The sequence below is a fragment of the Hippocampus guttulatus genome, chromosome 16, assembly GCF_054856545.1.
Source record: "Hippocampus guttulatus isolate MCC_2025c chromosome 16, RoL_Hgut_1.0, whole genome shotgun sequence".
In the NCBI taxonomy this organism is placed as follows: Eukaryota; Metazoa; Chordata; class Actinopteri; order Syngnathiformes; family Syngnathidae; genus Hippocampus; species Hippocampus guttulatus.
In genome coordinates, this window is record NC_141276.1 from 13422303 (window position 1) to 13428302 (window position 6000).

At 40.9% G+C, this 6000-nt stretch overlaps 1 long non-coding RNA gene across 1 annotated transcript; it reads right to left on the reverse strand.

The window, feature by feature from the left end:
- Positions 1-1867: 1867 nt before the first annotated feature.
- LOC147193272 (uncharacterized) lies at positions 1868-4293 on the reverse strand. The gene is made up of 2 exons (XR_015103140.1): positions 4262-4293; positions 1868-2742 (listed from the first exon to the last, which is right to left on the reverse strand). It is a non-coding gene; the product is annotated as an uncharacterized LOC147193272 (long non-coding RNA).
- Positions 4294-6000: the final 1707 nt, after the last annotated feature.

A 6000-nucleotide genomic window follows, 5' to 3' on the forward strand; every position in this document is an offset into this window, starting at 1 on the left:
TCCTACCCAATAGTTCTACAACTTGTCCCAATGAGTTCCATGCTACTCTGTCGATGTAGTTGTCCCGGTGTGCCACTGGATGTCCTCCTTGGCTCTCCTGACATTTCGTGAGCAGGCACTCGGCCACACTTTTCAACAGGGGTCACCAACCTTTTTGATACGAAGAGTTCTTTCTCGGCATCTGATTATTGCGGAGAGTATACACTTTAGAAATAAATTTGCTTGAACCCTCATATGTTATAATTAATGATTAATGATATTCATTTCTGAGAATACACTGATCACATTAGCGATTTCTCACAATGACACAAATAGCTTAAGTATCAATTGGCCATACTTTATGAAAAATATCTGCCAGTGTTCACATTTTGAAATGATCGCTTCTCCAATATTCCTGGAGTCATCACCGGCGAGCTATTTTTGGATAGGCCCACGGACTACTCATGCCCGTGGGCACCACGGTGGTGACCCCTGATTTACAAGATGATAGAAGCGGCAAAATAAACATGTGTATATTTATCAGGAAATGATTATAATAAACCTTTATCAAAGGAGAAGAATAGATATAACTCATTTGACATCAGTGAACGTGAAAAAGACAGACTCTGAAATGTACTTGCGTCATTCCAGAATTGGAGGACAATTTAGGCACCAACATTTTTGGAAAAAGTTGACCTTTTGCTTGATAGTTCGTTGTTATAATTCTAAAATAAACAGGTAATAAGCCATATCATTGGACTGATTAATCTCCACCATCAATGGTACACTTTTTGGGGAGATGTGTCATGCTATATCCATTGCTATGTTTGACACACCCTTCATACAGATCCAGTATTCAGGCACAAGAAAAACATATGGGATGCTATGAATAAAAAAAAATATTGTTGAATAAATCATTCAAATTTCATTGGAGTACAGTACAATTTGTATTTTAGTATTACTCTGCAGGTTGCAAGTAACGGGTGTGAATCAATGTGAATGTTATATATATACTGTATATATTTAAAAGTTTGATATTGGTGTGTTTTTCTAATAATATGGACTAACAGTGTTAAAAAAAAGCAGAAGTAATGACTTACTGTACCACAGGTCTGAGTCATTACATTTATGATGCCGTTTCGCCTGAGCCATGTAGCTTACCTTTTTCTCTTCTTGATTAGAATATCTAAAAATGTTTTAGCAACAGGGTTCACTACCTGTGAGAGACACAACCTATAACATAAGTATAATACCTACTGTTTAAAATGTCTGTTTAAACCATATAGCTGAACAATTCCAAGGAAGTCATCAACAAAATCATACAAAAATAATGATCTAAAACTTATGTGATCTGTAGTATTCCACATATAAGATGATCATCAAATTGCTGAGCCATCAAAGAAACAAAAGACATTTTAGGGAGTGTTCAGGAGGTATTTTCAAATGATATTTAGGAATTACTTTGGCAACATCTGCAGTTACAATTGGCTCAGCACACCAATAATCTACACATCAAGTGGTTGTTTCTGTATTTTAGGAATACATTCTTTTAAATTTCATGGGGGTGAGGGGTGAAGGAGAGAAAAAATAACCCAACTCCAGGCATAATTTGGGATGAACTTTATATATTTTGCATCACATCTCATGCAGTCATGTTGGGCTGTGTTGTGGCCATCGGCCAGTGACTGAAAAGTCAATCCAAGCACTGATTGATTTGTGTGTGTGTGTGTGTGTGTGTGTGTGTGTGTGTGTGTGTGTGTGTATGTTTAGGCTACCACACAGTCTTAAAATGGGCAAATTCAAGTTCCTTAAATTGATTATTGAATGATTATTGTAAATATTTTTTATATGTAGCCGAGTCTCTGGAAGGATGAGACTGGACACAAAATAATTTTTATGTGGGCTTTATTCCCGACTGAACAATGAGAAATTGTACAGCTTTAAGATGAAAGTCTGAGATGTAAACTGAATTTTAAAAGAGTTTGAAAAGGGATCTAAGAGATCAAAGAAAATCATCTAACAGATTAAAGACAATTACGCCACAATAGACAACAGCAGTGGCTTGTCGATATGTTCCGGTGTGTTGGGTGTGTACAAAGCACGTGGACAAACACAAATGATCTCCTCTGCTGTACAGCTGTTCACACGACTCACTAGTGGTCGATTTCAAACTCCAAACCAAACCACTCCAGATATTGTGCTCTGAATATCGCCAGGGTTACGACGACGATCATGGGTGTATCAAGTTGGGACAAGCAGTGGACACAGTTCAGCGACTACCCTCCTTCACGTGCATGTCAGTCACCCTTACTGGTCTGATTCTCACACGCTGCATATGTTCCCGCGTGTTTTGATCTAATGTGGCTCTTAAAGTGACAGTGCTACATTTGTTAAACAAGGAAGCCTTCACTACAAGCGTCTAAGTAAGGTTCACCTGGTTACATATATAAGGTGGCACAGTTAGCACATCCGCCTCACAGTGTAGAAGTGCATGGTTCGATTCTGGCTCCAACTTTCTTGTGTGGAGTTTACATGTTCTACCCGTGCCTGCGTGGGTTTTCTCCGGGTACTCAAGTTCTTTTCCACATTCCAAAAACATGCTTGGCAGGTAAATGGAACAATTAAATTGCCACCTTGGGTGTGATTGTGAGTGCAAATGGTTGTTCGTCCATGTGTGCTCTGCGACTGGCTGGCCACCAGTTGAAGGTGGACCCCGCCTACTGCCCGAGGTCAACTGGGATAGGCTCCAGCACACCCGTGACCCTTGTGAGGAAAAGTGCATTAGAAAATGGATGGATGGATGGATGAATTTTTAAAATATATTTTCATATAAAAAGGAGGCAGGGATGGGGGGGCAGTGATTCACAATGAATGTTTTTTTATAATAAAATGTTGGCCTTCCATTTCATTCACACCTCAATGTTATCAATTCAATTTCTATCCATTTAATCTGTTCAATGTCACGGGGAGCAGGAGCCTTTCCCAGCTGACTTTGAGCGAACCTGGACTGATGGTCAGTCACTAGTCCTCTTTGAAATGCTCTACTATTTGTGTAAGATTCCTTATAAGTTCTGGCATCCTTTTTTTCCCCTTTGTCTTTTCCTGACTCCAACCCTCGCTCTCTATCTTTGTACCTGCAAAAACGTTTGAGCTGGCTTGAAAAAAGGCTTGGTTGCCCACATTGGTCGGCATTCAATCAGTGCACATACGGAGGCATACAGCTATTTACACTCAGATTCTCACTTTCACTGGGAAGGAACTAAAACCCACATTAACACTGTAGATCCAATTTTAATGTATAAATATACATTTTTATTTGACTTTGGCCCCCAAAACATGTGCATTTTAATGCAGATTTGTCAGCCTTTTTTTGTCAAGCTCAAAGCAAGGGTTTTGAAATTACTGGGTCAACACATTGAATGCAGTTTCTGCAATGAAAACACACCATACACACGAAAAATGAATGTTTTTATTGCTCACTCACATTTCCCATCAAAAATGTGCTTGTTCAATTCAATTTGATCAAGAATAGGGTTCCTGTATTTGACATTGTTCACATATCTGACAAAAGAGAGACATCCACCTCGCAAAAGGAACATGATTTTGTCTTCACATTCCTCTTTTGTTTATTTACTTCCACAAATTATACAGTACTATGATGATGACAACGATGACTCCATTCACTTGTCACATAAAACCAAGACTAAAACATAATTTTGGCCACGTAACGGATTTAATTTCTAAGGAACGGAGCAATAAATTTCCAGCCGTTATTACTTGGAACAACTCCCCCCAAACCAGTCCAGCGTCCGTGTGGAATCAAGACACTGGTACAAGGATTGGGAGTAGCCACACCAAGAAATCTGAAGACTCCTATGCTAGAACACATCAGGTAAGGGATTGCAATTATTCATTATATATATATATATATATATATATATAGTTACAAACAAACAGCACATTATGAAATAAGACTGTTCCACACTGGGAGGTCAATCAGTTGCCATTCTGCATTTGTAAAACTAAAGTGTTTTTTTAAAAAAGAAAACTAAACCATAATGTATATACCTGTACAGTATATACATTATGTCCACACTAAGTGTGTATGACAAATAGAGGTTAACCACACCTTTTCTGTAAAATACACTTTAGCAAACATACATAATTACACATATGCAGCAGATGGTATGACACAATTTCAGCTGATCTATCGGCATTAAACATTAGAAACAGAGTTCACAGCGAGTTTTCTAGTGGGGAAAGTTACGAATGGCCTTCTTACCTCCAAGCCCAACAGGCAGTAAAGCCGAGAAGTATTCAGTGCAGCCTCCTTCTGCCTTTTCAAATCCTTTTCAATCTTGTAAGCCCCCCCCCCTCACTGGGTCAAAATCACAGTTGATCAGAGAAGGGACCAATAGCGAGCGAGGTGGCAGGGTGAGGCACTTCCTCTGTGACAGGAAGCTAACAACAAACATCCAGAGACCATGGAGGGGGAAGAGGGGTGAAGGTAATGACAGATGGAGATAAAGAGATGCAGATGTTTGATGCCTCTGAGGCTCTCGCGGCCAGGAAAAGGTCAACACGGACATTTAACACTGGCATTGCTCAATCCCTGTCTGGATGGTTGAACGACTGTTACAGACAGGTCCATAAGTATTGTTTTGGGCTGCAAACATCACCATTGTTTTGAAATGAAATGAACAGAACAGGCTTCAAACTGCAGACTTTCAGCTTTAATTTGAGGGTTTACATCCAAATGTAGTGAATGGCAAAGGGAGTTTAACAGGTTGTGTAAAGGGAACAATATTAATGGAACATATTAACAATCATAAATCAAACATTCACTTTTGAAGACTTTTTTGCAAATCCTTTGCAGTCAATTTCAGCATGTATTCTGAAACGCATCATCCTCACCAGACGCTGGATTTCATCCCTGGGCAGCAAGTCCTTCACTGCTGTCACGTTTTGCATGATGGTGGAGTCATTGGACGACCCCAAAAAGCAGGGAGGCAAGGTGGAACTGACCAAGATGTATTTAACAAAAATACAAACAGGAAAATAGAACACTGGAAAATGATTAACTAGCTACAATTGCTCAAACATAGTCCTGCCAATCCCAAGGAGCCAAAGTAACAAAAGAAACCTGTGACAGAAAATAAAACGCGACAGGAGCGGAGCGCACAGAGACTCACAATGACCCAACAAAGACTGACAGAACTCAGGGAACTAAATAGAACCAAAGTGACGAGAAAACGAGAAACACCTGGACAAGACACAAAGGGTTGAGGGAGCTGATTGGTTAAACCAGGGGTTGGCAACCCAAACTGTTGAAAGAGCCATATTGGACCAAAAAAACGAAAAACAAATGTGTCTGGAGCCGCAACAAATTAAACGCCTCAGAAAGAAGGCAACACATGCTGTATGTATCTATATTAGCTTACTATCAAAATGACTAATTTAGCTACAAATACACAATGAGCCTTCCTGATTAAATGTTTTTTTCCCTGCAGTGCATCCTGTAGAGCAGGGGGGGCCAACCTTTTTTGACCAAAGCTCTACTTTTCGATCAACCAGCCTCCCGCGATTGACCCGTGACCGCACACGCACGCAAACACACGCACTTACACACGCATGCCATAATGAGCAACAGCCATAACGGCGGCTAAAATGAATGAGGCACGGGACGCACTTTTGCAGCGTGTTAACTTTCATAGCTGACGTGCACCGCTTTAAAATGCTTCTCTCGGTCCTTCAGATTGCCATTCTTTGCCGGTTCCCTCGGCGAATTGGACATGAAACGCTGTTTCTTCTTACAACAGCCAACCTACCTGGCATCCCGCTCTGCTAATTTTTTTTTGGTTTGCAACGGCCTTCACCCTGGGCGGGTTGAACCGGCTTCTTCCTTGGCGCGCACGACATCCCTGATCATGGCGGCCCAAGCGCGGCGATCCTGTGCCAGGTCAACCGACAGCTTCAGCCAGTCCTGGTTCCACCGTCTCAGACCCACCACCTGGGGGCCGG